Below are 15,571 nucleotides of genomic sequence, written 5' to 3' on the forward strand. Positions count from 1 at the left end.
AAAATGTTTTTCAAAACTTGTCATCCCTTTTGAATGATTTCTCGCCATCACTAAATGAAAACAACACAAACAATGTAAATTCTTTGAATTCACGTAATGAGTTTTTTCTTTGATCACATGTATATTATGCACCAAAATATTGCTGGACTTATAAACAAATCTGATCTATTAACCGTCCATGTTCAAGAGCTGCTTAACAGTCAAATAAATGTCGATATTATTTGTATAACCGAGCATTTTATAATGTCAGGGCAGGAACATCTTCTTCATATACCTAATTACAGGCTCGCGGCATGTTTCGCAAGAAGCAACGTAAAACGCGGTGGTGCCTGCATTCTAGTCAAAAAAGGTCATGAGTACAAAGAATTATCCGACATAATGAAATACTCGGTTTCAGGAATAATAGAATGTTGCGCAATTAAGATGCAGCAACATAATTTAATTATAGTATGTGTATATAGACCGCCAAAGATGTCAAACTTAAGTAAATTCTATGAAAATTTAGATATTATTCTACAAAAAATATGTACTAATCACCACACTAAAATAATTGTATGCGGCGATCTGAACATAGACATTCTAAAAAATAATAGAATTACCCTTGAACTTAAATGCTTTCTCTTAAGTTATAATCTTACTCTAGCAATTAATGAAGCGACACGACCTGTTAGTAATACCTGTTTAGATAATTTTGCACTAAACACCAAGCAGGCAGGTCCTTGTCGGGTGATAGATTTCGGGCTGTCTGACCATACTGCACAGATAGTCAAAATAAAAGTTAATAAATCAAGCATAATAAAAACTTGGAAAACTAAGATTCGAGACACTTGTACGGAAAATTTAACTAAATTTAATAGCTATCTACAAAATATTTCATTTTCTGATGTATACGATACAGAAGATTCTAATGAAGCATATAATAATTTCATCAAAACATTTAAGCTCCTGCATGACCTATGCTTCCCTTACAAGTTAGTATTAAAAAAATCCGAAAAAAACATCAAGTGGCTATCACGTGGCATTAGATTATGCAGTAAAAGACAGCGACACTTACTCTGGAAACAACGAATTAACCCATCAACAGAAAACAAAAACGCTTTTGTTAATTACTCTAAAAGATTTAAAAAAATTATAAAACTAACACAAAAATCCCAAAATAATTACTTGATCAACAACTCCATAAATATATCAAAAACCTCGTGGCAAATAATAAACAATAAGAAAATAAATAGGGAACCAATTTCACAAATAAAAAATAATAACCAGACAATTACAGATCCAAAGCAAATAGCAGAATTATTCAACAATTACTTCATTGACCAAATTACTAATATACCTAACAGCACAACGCAGGACGTTAAAAAAATAGACTATAACCCAAACTCAATATTTATACCACCAGTTGGACCTCTAGACGTAATAAGAATAATTAAAACACTTAAAAATAAAAAGAGCTTTGGTTATGATGGGATTTCCACCCAAGTCATAAAATTTGTTGCAAATAATATAGCTGGCCCCCTAACTCATATTATTAATACAAGCATATCATCAGGCATATTCCCTGACAAGTTAAAAACCATAATTGTAAAACCTATACATAAAAAAGATAGTAAAGAGGATATGTCAAACTACAGACCGATAGCTTTAATTCCCATTTTTTCAAAAATAATAGAAAAAGTCATATACGAGGCAATATCATCTTTCTTAAATAAATTCAATATACTTTCTCCCGAACAATACGGCTTCAGAAAAAATAAAAGTATAAATATGGCAATTTTTGATTTATTAAAGGTTGTTTTGTCAAATGTTGATAGCAAAACGCCTATATGTGCTGTCTATACAGATATGTCAAAAGCGTTCGATTTTGTCAACCATAACATACTGCTTGACAAACTCAACGCTTATGGAATTCGAGGTAACATCCTGAACCTGATAAAAACATATTTAACCGGTCGCAAACAGATGACAGAAATCTGCAAAATATGTGTCAAATCTAAATTAGAAAAAAAATACGTGTCTTCCAGCAGAGATATTAAATTCGGTGTGCCCCAAGGAACCGTCCTTGGGCCTTTATTATTTATTATTTATATCAATGATCTCCCACGCCAAGTCCACCATCCCATGGTGCTGTTTGCGGACGACAGCACAGCACTACTAAAATGTAACAATCATGAAAATTACGAAAATGACATAAACTGCGCGATAAAAGTTATAATAAACTGGCTAAACAGCAACAATCTAAAAATTAACATACAAAAAACAAAGATAATGCATTTTTTCCAAAGACTTCGCATCAATGATTTGAACATCAACTATAATAACCAAAATGTGGAGAGAGTAGAGCTTACAAAATTCCTAGGCATTTTAATTGACAGTCACCTAACGTGGAAGCCGCAGGCTGAAGCAATCTGTAAAACACTCAGCGCATCTGCATATGCACTTTATAATCTTAAGAAAAAAGTCAATACCAAAACAGTATTACTAGCATACCATGGTCTTGTTGTTTCTAAATTGAGATTTGGTATAATATTTTGGGGCAATTGTACCGAAAAGGAAAGTATCTTCAAAGCTCAAAAACGATGTATACGAGCTATTTTTGGTTTGAAAGTTACTGACAGCTGTGTTCCATTTTTCAAAAAATATAATTTGTTGACCTTTCCTTGCCTTTACATTTTTGAAATTGCTCTTTTTGTTAAAGTTAATAGAAGCCTATTTTTAAGTTTATCGGAAAGCAGACACAGAGACGTAAATTTACGATCTCAATACCAAAATTTATTACGCACTGGAGGATATAAGACTGCTTTGTTTGGGAAAAGTGCTTTTGGCATGGCACCAGCTATTTTTAACCACATCCCAAATAGTATTAAACAAGAACCAGTAACAATCTTCAAAAAAAAACTAACTAGACTCCTCTTGAATAAATGCTACTACTCTGTATCTGACTTTCTAGCTGACACTTTTTAGTTGTATAAGCATTAAGCATGTGTAATGATGAATTGCATCATATCAAATGTTTGCATGCCAAAATGGTAGAATGTACTAGGATGCTTCAACATTTTCTGTAAACACCTTATTGTAAATACCTACATTCTGAGCAAATAAATGAATATTATTATTATATCTTGTATGTCTCTACCAGACCTCGGGACTATAGAGTCCCGGATTTTTGGGAGGCGAACGTGGGGCCGAAGCCAACACGCTGAAGCCCTTTTGAGACAACTTTAATGAAATGGTGACACAAAACCGACGATTATCCCTGTATACACTATAGAAATGTACCCAAGGACAATCCCCGGTTCTGTGCTAAACTATTGCTAACTATGGATGAAAACTACTTGGGCTATTGTGATGGGATGCTAGTGGACTAGGAATGGGGAAACTACGGGAACTATGGCACCTGCCGATAACAATGTAATAAATACACGTAAAAATGGCAGGTGGAGACTCGCCAACTCACTTACTGGGCCCCCGGGAATCAGTCGCTAAATCGCAACAAGGGGGCAACAGGTACATGAGCGGCTGAAGGGTGAGGATACCTCGGCGGACTTTAAACGCAGATCACGCGCTCCCTGTGGGTCCAGCATCACCGGCCCACTCGCCACTTACCACGAGGCACCTACCCTCCGAGTGGGCTGTTAACCCTGCTCTAGCGACTCCACTCTGACCGGCCGATGAAGGCAAGCCAAGAGGCGGGAGACCTATCCCCCATCATGCTTCACTCCGGCAGGCCGGAGATGGGGGACAGTATACTCTCCCTGGAGCACTCGGATATATAGCCCCGCGGGGTCGCTACTCCCCGTCATCCGCCTCAGATGCCCTGCGGGGCTTATTATATTATTATTATCTTGTATGTCTCTACCAGACCTCGGGACTACAGAGTCCCGGATTTTTGGGAGGCGAACGTGGGGCCGAAGCCAACACGCTGAAGCCCTTTTGAGACAACTTTAATGAAATGGCGACACAAAACCGACGATTATCCCTATATACACTATAGAAATGTACCCAAGGACAATTCCCGGTTCTGTGCTATACTATTGCTAACTGTGGATGAAAACTACTTGGGCTATTGTGATGGGATGCTAATGGACTGGGAATGGGGATAACTATGGGAACTATGGCACCTGCCGATGACAATGTATTAAAACATGTAAAAATGGCAGGTGGAGACTCGCCACCTCACTTACTGGGCCCCCGGGAATCAGTCGCTAAATTGCAACAAGGGGGCAACAGGTACATGAGGGGCTGAAGGGTGAGGATACCTCGGCGGACTTTAAACGCAGATCACGCGCTCCCTGTGGGTCCAGCATCACCGGCCCACTCGCCACTTACCACGAGGCACCTACCCTCCGAGCAGGACTAACCTTGCTCTAGCGACTCCACTCTGACCGGCCGATGAAGGCAAGCCAAGAGGCGGGAGACCTATCCCCCGTCATGCTTCACTCCGGCAGGCCGGAGATGGGGGACAGTATACTCTCCCTGGAGCACTCGGATATATAGCCCCGCGGGGTCGCTACTCCCCGTCATCCGCCTCAGATGCCCTGCGGGGCATATTATTATTATTATTATAGTTCGGCCATTCAGAGAATGCGTTCCTGACACGTCGCGATTGAACTGACGACGTAACTACATTCATTGATTATTGATATAATAATGTTGTTTTAATGCTCCTCAATTGTTAAAACGGTAAACAACCAGCAAAAATATTTTTATCGTAACTGCAACGCCATTGCAAAGTTACGTCGTCAGTTCAATCGCGACGTGTCAGGAACGCATTCTCTGAATGGCCGAACTATAGTTGGATAATGAGTGGTCGTCACTGGTTTAACTTATCACAATGATGAGTCGAGTTTACCTATACATTTACATACGCACTTTATTTATTTGCATGGTAACATGTCAACGGAAATTAACCGCCTATGTTTGGTATGATGGCTAACTTAGTGATCCATCATCCAGGCTGACGTTTTAACTCTCGTTTAATGGAACATTTCCGGCGAAGTATGCGCCGACGCATTGCTCCGATTGTCGACACTCGGGTCAAGGGTTGACCTTTTATTGTTCGGCTATCGATAAGTGTGGCGCCGCTGTCAACACACATCACTAATGTAAGCTATTACGCTTGAAAGCTCTCGGAACTAAAATGGAAAGTTGCAAAACAAATTGGACGGTTGCAAAAAAATATGAATGTTTTATTATCAAAGATACTTGCAAACTGTAAGTAGTTGTACGGTATATTGCCGTCTAAAGTCTGTAGTTTCATGATTTTTTTAACTTTCGCAAGTTTGTTGTACGTTGAATTACTATTGTCACCGATTAATTAATAAATGGATTCGGCATGCTAACTTGTTGAGAGTTGTTTGAAGGAACTTTGCACTTGATAATAGGTGAAAGGCAATTATGTTTGATGTTTCATATTTTAGGTTTTCCTATGGAATAGCTCTGTAGTTTTATCTAATGCGTAAGGCATAGGCAGGGCGCGCGCCGGAAGCTCGTCGCGTGGTTCGGTGCCATATACCGGGAGTCACCCCCCGCGAGGCGCACCCCTCCCCCCGCAGGCGCACCTCGTCCCCCGCGCCGCACCCGACCATCTCCCTCGAGGTGAATGAACGTCTTACAGCGCATTTCTATTATGTATATTAGGTGCACTCACAATTACACTAAAATACGGGGACAATATTTATTCGGCGATCCCGCTACATTGTCTTGCAGTTCATCTGAATTGGCTGAAAGGTACGTCATCACTGTTAGTAGGCGGAGTCTAAATGCGTGCGAAATTTTATGTAAACAGAAATTAGTGATGGTTATTATTCTTCTAAAAATACCATGTGAGTGAAGTCTTCTGCTTGAGGATAAAAATAAGTCAGTAAGTGTGTCGTTGTTATAGTAACAAGTATTATTTGTTTTCGGCTTAGTGCGGGCGTCGGCGGCGCGCGGCGAGCGAGCGGGGCCGGGGCGCTCCCTAGTCGCGGCGCTGCGGGCAGGGCAGTGACTCATCCAAATGTCAGCTGTACTAGCACATTTTGACAATCAATCCCTATTTAACATTACGAAAGCTCCTTTTAAATAAATATTACGCAGAACGGCGAAATCTTCATTTGATTGATAATAACTGAAGCTATTGCTCAACGTACGTAGCTACATTAGCTTATGTGATCAGGCAAATGTGGCAATGGACTAATAAAATTCAGCTCTTTTTATCATTATCATGTTCATATCAGCCTATTACCGTCCACTGTTGACCGTAGACTTTAATCAATATATGGGGCTTCAAGTTCAAGAGTGCTCTAAAGGTAAGCTAACCACCCCTACCTAGAATTGCAAGCATAATTATTGTCATCAAACATGATTCCGCCTTCGCTGGCATGAACGGGCGCGGCAGTCGAGGGCGAGCAATTTCCTCTGCACTAAGACTGTCACTCAAAATTGAATCTGTCGCGTCGACATGCCTGCTCTCTTGTCTTCGCTTTGCGAGGAAATAAATTGAAATAGTTTATATAGCATCAAATATATTCAGTTTTACACTTCAAATAGAAGGAATTGGAAAGCTGGCAAGAACCGGCAGTTTCTCACTCAATTTGAGAAAAATCCCAATAGAAAATCACCTTATTTACAAACCTAGAAAAGTTTAAAGGTAGAGCTTCGATTAAGAATACTATACTAAATTAGTGTTCGAAGAGGTAGATTAAACACTATTTGTAGTGTATCTAACTATATATCTTAAATAGAAATTAACCAACCGCAACCTACAGAATTTACACACGACGATACCTCGCAACAATTCAATTCAAATCTGAAATTCGCCGTCCATATTCAGACTAAATGTCTGAAACTCGGAACTAAACTACCAGCAACGTGCAACTGAGCCCTGTTAGTCTGAATTGTTACTGAATAGACCTTCGTCTGTGATGTATGTTGTATTGTATGGACTTATGCATCTAATGGTCCTCAAATGGGATTTCGAGTGCTCTCGCCTCTTGCAATTTCTGTTTTACATCTAAATTCACAGATGTCTCGTATCGTAATCAAACAGGTGATCTGCAACACCCTACTATTCTTTTTATAACACATACTTAATACAGTCTTGCAGCATTGTGTCATGAAAGAAATAATAATAAGTCTCTTGTTTGTAATTATAAGATACATTCACAATCAACAATGAAACTCTCGGAGAAAGTAAATAAATGGACGTTTGAGCACAGTTTACGGATGAAGACTGAAAGACTTGTCCTTATGAAACAGATTAGAATAGAAAATTAAAAGATTGTTCAACTTCAGAACCTGGTTGAAGAAGTCAATGGCGGTCACTTCATGAAAAGCACTGATCCTCAGCTGTATCCAGCTAGACTGAAATGCGACCCCAACATAGTTGAGAAAAGGCTAGGCAAATGATGTCTGAATACCTAAGCTGTATCGTGAATGACAGAAATACTAACAATGCTAGCCGCAGAGTCAGTCTGCCATACGCAGTTAGATCGGATCGAATTACATATCGAATAACAACATGACTTTTCATGATCAACCGTTATCACTATACAATTATTATGAAACAAAGAACTCTTGCGTCTGTCTGGCTGTTCGCGATTGACTCATTACTTACCTATTTTAAACGGATTTCATCCGCGTTGGGAAAGTTTAGGTTAGTTTATAATTAAAAGGATAACCTGGCGGAACCGGGGCAAGTTATATCGTTTACCTGATTGCAATTAACTGTTCACCAATATTTTAAAACTCCATTAATAGTTTTCAAAGTCAATAATTAATATACGATGATTATTAAATCAGGCGTGTGATCACAAATGCTCTGAACAGTCATGTAACTTTAATGAAATGTCAGGATAGTTCCTATCCAATTATCGATGTTCGGGTCAATTTTGCTATTAATAAAGGGACATTTTGACACTGCCAATCCCGTGTTTTTGGATAATAGCCCGCATAGCTCGCAGATATCGCGTCTAACCGCAAACTGTGTGTCGGCTATCGACACAAGCTCGTCAAAACATTCAAGTTAATAAATACATACATTTCACTAACCACAGCTTTAATTTGTTTTGAAAACTAGCTTAATTCGTGCATTTGTAAGTAGCATCATAATTATGAAATAATCAACGTTATTTACCCACTTATAGCAAACCGCGCTACATTGTGGTTCGTTAAAATTATGGTCGCCATTGTAAATATTACATCGTAAAATCGCCTAGCAAACACATTTAAAGTGGCGGTGATTTTGGTTAGCATGGCTTGAAATAAACTGGACGTAGTAATACATGATACTTGTCTAACTACGTCTAGTTTTATACCGAAGACCAAGTTGCGTGTTACAAATGACTGGATGAACCTTGAACGCTTTTTTCTAGATCCTCCGAGATTTGAGGGCAACCTTCAGATCTTGCTAATTGGTTTATAATCTTCAACGGTAGAAGTTGTTTGTTTCTAAATATAGATCTAAGTCTAGGTATAATTACAAGAATACGAGATTTATGTAACAAAAACGAACAGGTAAGTACCGAATAATATATTAGTCAAGATGATACAGTTAAAGTTGGAAAACCCAATGGGGTAGCCCGATCCATTGCATTTTTGTTTGTAAACCAAATGAATTTTTAGAGATTGAAAGCTTTCCGGGAAAAAATCTGGAAAGCTCAAGGCTTTTATTGGATTTATGACTCAAGCAAATAAGTCTGTCAGGCTTGCTTGATCAGCTTATGATTGAATAAATCTCTAGAAGACTGGAGCTACCACGGAATCGATTCAGCCGCACTAATCTTAGCTTCTTCAGATTCAATTTTTATCAGTAGATAAGTAAGTTAAAACCTTCGATAAAGAATGAAGTAGAGCTTTAGTACTTCACATCTCGTTAAGACATCTTTTAAAACCACCTTTATTTTTTACCAGATATCAATGAAAAGATGTTCTACGATCTTCTAAGACGATAAGGGATTAAACATTAAGATGAAAATGTGCAAGTGTGTAGTTTTATTTTTTAATTTTAAAACTAATTTTTATTTTCAGGTTATGAAATGGTGAAGCAACGAAATTTTCCCGACACCTTCCTAGTCTTTCTACTCGTACAGGAATTTGAACAGGCGCGGTGATTCACGCGAGTTGTCCATGCAGGCACTAGGTGTTTACCATGCATTGGGTCAATAACGGGCCAGTATTGTAATGAATGCAAATGAAGACCAGCCATCGCTGTTTACAGGACCGGCGCTTCAGCGGGGCTATACTGACGAACTGTGGAGCCCAGCCTAACCGCAGCACCTACTATCGAACGAGAATTAATTGTATCAAGTATACTTGAATATGTACGCGCGCAAATAATTTGCGGTTTTATTTCGGATGGGTTTCTGTCAAAGCTCAAAGAACATAATTAAGTGATATTAATTAAATTGTAATGTGATTCGTTCGAGTTGAAATGGAATCGGAATTTCAGTAGTTGCTATTAATTACATTTTCAATATGCCATTTTCTACTTTGTGGAAGTTAAAATACTGTGTATAAATCACCATATTCATGAGGTTTGGATGTATAATTTTTATCCCTGCGAAGATATGGGTGGTTTATACTCAACGAGGTTTTGGATCATATCCCGGTCTGAATAATAAGCAGATTAGTCCATACTCCATTTGAACACCATATAATTTTCTTCCTGTTTTTCTCATCGCAAATCGATCTTTCGATTAAAAGGTAAAGGTGGGTAAGCTGAATGGCAAACCATTGATCATGGAGATTATAAATCCGATGCGTAACTGATGACTGATGAGCCCAGACATCTTTAATAACCGATGATGCAACGTACACTGGTCACGCGATTTTAATAAAAACAAGTTTTTATGGAATGGCGGACGCGAAGGGCGATTTGAAATTACTCTGTATATTTGCTTCGTATTAGAATTCATTCAATTATGCCGGAACATTTACAATGAATGTTTGTAATTGTCTGCTAGAATAACATGCGTGACATACCCTTTTAAAGTAATTTAAGGTCAGCTCCTACAATGATTGTTTTGTAAGCTTTCGTAAAGTAACGGAAAAATATTGAAATGTTTATGTGGTTTTCATACATTCCGGTGATGATACAATTCTTATTTGTTATCAAACCGTTTAATTGATTGTATGAAATATAATTTTAACGTTGCCATACATAGCAGTCCACTATTCGATTAAATTTAATCCGAAATAGCGAAGCTTCCGCCGAGCCGCACGAGATTGTGGTTTATTTAAGCTCACCCACTGTAACCAAATTCAGATTAAACTGAAAATCCTATATTGAGAAATTTTATTTTTGCGATTTTGATTACTTCGTGTATTTAGTCTGATGTTATTTAAAGTAATAGTGTTGAAAACCTAGAACCTAGATTTTAACGAGCTCTTAAATTAATCTAAACATTATTTTTGAAAAAAATGCGACTTAAATTTGATAATGATGTTCTTAACTACAAACAAAAAGTAATCCTTGGCGTATTTTTTTCGTATTTACTGTGAGGTTTAGAACTGTCTAACTAAGTGTCTAAGTATCTACGGATCGACCATCCCACAGAAAACCATCCTAACCGAATAAAGAATGCATCTCATACTCTACGTAAACTAACTGCAGAATATTTTAGAATTTTTCTCGAAACGACGCGGTTCAGTTTATTGGATCTCGTGCATTTCCTGAACGCTTCGCAAGGACCGGCTTACGTACCCTGGAAAAAGTGCAACACGGCTGCAGTTTGAACAACGTGGAAATTCCGTAAATGGCCGACTATTTTCCGTTTAATTTTGTCTCCAGCAATAGCATTGAAATATTTTGTAACTTGAAATGAAATAGAGCACAGCTTCAGATGTTATGATATAAGTTGGTACATCTGGCGTGCTTGTCAATTGGTTACGCGGCCTAACTAGGTACATGAACTGAGAACATTGCGCCATCTCAGTTATTACAGCTGTTTTATTCATATACAACCAAATGTTTATTATATCCGTGTCGACCTGCTTTTGCGCAGCTTGTGACGGCATCATTCAAATGAGTACATCATCTGCCTAGCCTTTTCCCAGCTATGTTGGGACCGGCTTCCAGTCTAATTGGAAGCAGCTGAGTACCAATGTTTTATATGGAGCTACTGCCTGTTTGATCTCCTCAATCATACCCCATACCATACCCTACCAGCAACCCGATACCTCTTGGTAAGACTGGTTGTCAGATTCTGGCTAGTGATAGATTGCTAAAGATGTGCAAATGACCACTGGACTGGGTCCCATCAACTCAACGTGACTTCCGAAATGCGGAAATCATAGAAATGAGTATGAAATGGAAACTCTTTAGTGTCAGTGATTTTGTAAGCAGCTGGCATGAGTGTCCACCCCCAAGCTACCAACGCTTGAAGTTGCAAGAATAATACGATTTGAATAAACGAGACGCCTACGGAATAGTTAAATCGTGCTTGGGTGACAAAATAGAGGCTAGTCTAGGAGAATGTTGTACATTTAATGTTAATAATTATGCTGAAGACAAGATAACACGATTTCTAGAAATGCTATAGCGTCAGCACTTACTCATATGGAGCACGTTTTATTCTAAATGCGTGAGTAAGTAGGTACATACCTACTTTGGTACTGAGGAAGTCGAAACTTATAAGATTCTTAATCATATCTAATACTAAATGTCTAAAAGGAGAAGGTTCAATTTGAATAGATAGTGTCCAGCCATCTTCTGTAATTCGCTTGTCATGATAAAGTTACTTAGTTTAAAACATCGTTAATTGAATTCCCTCGATTATGCATACAGTTAATTTGGAAGATACTTTACCGATTGCGATGAAATTAAGAACGGCGGTAGTTAGAATCCTGAACATGTGTACCTTCTTTACTTTTATTCAGGCCCAGAAAATATTTCACAGAGATGTGGTTGAAACAATCCAGAACAGCTGTACGTACTTATGTGTAAAATACTAGTAAACCAAGATACGTAAGTTACCTTCTCGTGTGTAAGTATATTTTATGATCTTTTAGCTAATTAATCTTGCTTATTGCGACACCTAAATTAAACGATCGTTGCGTGAGGTCTCAAATTAAGAAGGGAGGCACATATCTAGCCGCCTTACCTACCTACTAAATTGAAAATAGTCTGAGAACACACTGAGTCTAGCTAAGAAATGAGGACATAATTAACAAATAACTTGATATAACCCAACGACTTATCACAACAAGAAATGGAACACTTACCAGTTTCCAGATACCGCTCCAAGATTGTGAATAACAAACATTTCCAATCAGTTCAGCACATAAAGTTTATGATTCGTAACGGAAACTTGGTCCTTTGATTTATGATTCACTTTTAAATTCGCGAATTATTAGTGTCGGGGAATCGTGCACATTCTATCGGTAATACGTGATGAGCGCACTGCGAACGTCCGTACCGCGGCTCGGCCGGCGTATCTTACCACTCCGATACCTAACTGGCTTGCGGCGCGTGTAGGCGGAAGCGTAAGTTTGTATACCACGCGTTTGTACGATAGCAAGCTGCGCATTAGATAAACGCGGCCAGCGACATCTCGTGGCGATGCCCTGTATCAAACAGTTAGCGGACTCTGCGTAGCTTAGGATTTTGAGCTCGCTGGCGCTGCTGCCATCTAGGCTATTCTACTAAAACTAATGTATTGCCTGTGGTACTGGATTTACTAGACGTGTGGACTAGTTTGGAACGTTCAATGTAGTGTCCTGAACTGACGAAAGATGCCGCTTGTGCTGTGTTCTTAAAAATAAATTACAGTGCTTTCACACTGGCAGATTTTCCGCTCGGCTTTCCCTACTACAGCAAACAGTTGACTACTGGTACAGATATGACATTTATGATGATCGGAATATGTTGCAAGTAGGTTCACGCTCGTTTGCTACGCACGGAAAAATCGAGCGGAAATTCCGCCAATGTGGACGCACTCTTATATATATACGTAAGTATCCGGCATTTTCGATAATTGACAAATTCTAAAAATGTTGCAGAAATATGATTACGTGAAATTCCAATATTTTCAATATTTCAATAAGATAAGTATTTGAAAGTAGTAAAAAATCCAAAACCTTCTAACCCACCCTAGGTATCCGAGTTGGTTGCTCTGATGCAGGTAAATACCATATAAGCATCCATTAATATCTTGAATATGAATAATCTACATTTCTCATCACATACCCAATTGCATTGCTGTTCATTTGCATAATATTTCATGACCCGTTTTCAGACCCACCGCACAGTAGATCGACGCCATACAAGCGTTGGGACATAGGATATTTAAATATCCAAATGTCAATTTTTGAAAAACGAGTTATGCCATCGTATTTGTCTTCTTATTAGCTGTTAAAAATGTTACTAGCATTTTCTGATTGGACTCTTACATCGAGAGCTATAGCGCAAAATGTGATTTAAATGTATGGGAAGTGACTTAAAAACTGATGTATCTCGAGATTCCCTTCGCCTTTCGACTTGATTTTTTTATATGGTAATAAGACATATATTTGGCACATTTTCTTCAAACAAACATGGTGCGATAAATGTGCCCGTTTTAAGATACAAGTATAGACCGATTTTTGCAATATCATCTACATATTTATTTATAAGTTTCACATATTTTATCTCTGAATCTCACTTCAGTGGTGACTCACTGATATGGTCAGGCCATAACTCATTGGTGCACCGATAATATAATCTCTGGAAATAATTATATACTACTAATGAGGTAATTTGTTAATTTTTGGTAATTTGTTATTACCTAAATTTTAATGAGGTGATTAGCTATTTTTTTGGAAAATTAGCTAATTACTTATAAAAGACCTTTTTATTGTTTACAATAAGAACTCGAATCGATTTTTAACATACCTACCCTCATAAGTGCCAATTTTGGAAACCATATAAATAGGCGCATGGTTGACTGAAATTAAATTAAATAAAAGCAGTCGTTTTTTATGAAAAACAAAAAAATATTTTATTGTCACGCTTAGTTACTAAAAAAATAATAAATTACAAATAATAAAATATGTAAAAACATCAAAATATACCTACAATTCTATTACTAAGATATTTATTGAAGTACTTAACTACAATTTACTAATAACTAATTTCATAATGATAAAGTAAGGACAAAATTTTAAATTGGTTGACACTAATATTTAGACATGATAAAAACAGTAAAAACAAATATTCAATATAACAAACAAAACGAAGAACAGCATCATAAAGCATCATAAAAATCAATAGTCTAAAAGAAAGTGTTAGTCACAGAAAATATCATCATCAGATTCTATTTCAGATTCTTCAGATTCTCAGAATTGTTACTATTATGTAGCATTTCAACCTTTTATTGTATCAACTGGATTTTGGGCGTAATGAGAAACCGCACCAATAGCAAAGTCATATATATCGTTGGATAGGTCTTTTTAATTGGAACAATATTTACAATGACAGCTTTGTTCTATTGTTTGTCCGTTATAAAAGGTTGAAATGCTACATACCTAATAGTAACAATTATGGACCCTAACGGGCACAGCAGGTAGCACTTACAAGACTTACACTTGGTAGTACTTAGATTTTCCTTTAAAAACTTGAGTTATCAATAGATTATTTAGTTCTAACTTTTGCACAGTTTTTGATCTATATCTCAGAACGGACAAACATTTCAACAAAGCTGTCATAGTAAATATTGTTCTACATAAAAAGACCTATCCAATGGTATATATGACATTCCTATTGGTGGGGTATACCAGGTCCCATATATTTGTGCCCATTGTCCTTTACGAAAATCTTTGTTTCTCGCTTCAGATGCTTCTTCTGACAAAAAACCGATTGGCACTATAGACAAATGCTCAATTATATGAGCTCCATGAATAAGCAACTTATGAATACTCACAGGCATATAATACCATGGATAAAGATTGGTAAACATTTTTGCAGTATCTATACAGAATTCATTAAATTTGTTTACAATAATTTTTTCACCAGAAGAAATACATTGTAGGATCACACCAAGTCTTTGCACTAAAGCAACGTCTAGTCCAGTTATATCAGCAGTTTTGGCTGGATCTTGAAAGAACCTTCTAGCTGAGTTTCCGTTGTTTGTCGTCCCACTGCCTTGTTTTACAACGTCTAATAATAAACCAGTTTCTTTTCTGAATCTGTCTTGAATGTTCTTTTTTCTTTCATCTACAGATTTTTTGGCATCGTCTCCTCTTGATTGCCAAGATTTAATGTCTAATCTATATGCTATATGAAGCAAACATTCCATGGCACGGATCCATGCATGAAGACTGCTTAATCCATATTTATACATATCTTCGTCCACTGGTTTTTTCTGAACCAATTCTATATTGTTCATTTCCTTCGGACGCGCCTTACACAAATCGCAAACTGCTGTAGAAGTGCCAGAGATATAGGATGCCACTTTTCCATCTATCATTGTCAAGAGCAATTTATGCTTGATAGTTGCATTTTCACATTTCGTTGGATTTAAACTTTCTATTTCTGTTTCTATATTAGTCATTTCGTTTTTAACATTAAACTCCGTTTCTTTCATGAACTTCCACATAATGGGTCGGCAGAAAG

The 15,571-nt window shown here is 37.5% G+C and overlaps 1 protein-coding gene across 1 annotated transcript in view; it reads right to left on the bottom strand.

Moving 5' to 3' along the window:
• The window catches only part of LOC124644864 (amyloid beta A4 precursor protein-binding family B member 1-interacting protein), a 65,147-nt gene extending 52,703 nt beyond the window's left edge, over nucleotides 1-12,444 (bottom strand). The window contains exon 1 of the mRNA XM_047184492.1: nucleotides 12,205-12,444. The gene's annotated coding sequence lies outside the window, so the exon portion shown is untranslated. The remainder of the gene's footprint in view (nucleotides 1-12,204) is intronic.
• Nucleotides 12,445-15,571: the final 3,127 nt, after the last annotated feature.

This window comes from Helicoverpa zea, chromosome 31, assembly GCF_022581195.2.
Source record: "Helicoverpa zea isolate HzStark_Cry1AcR chromosome 31, ilHelZeax1.1, whole genome shotgun sequence".
NCBI lineage: Eukaryota > Metazoa > Arthropoda > Insecta > Lepidoptera > Noctuidae > Helicoverpa > Helicoverpa zea.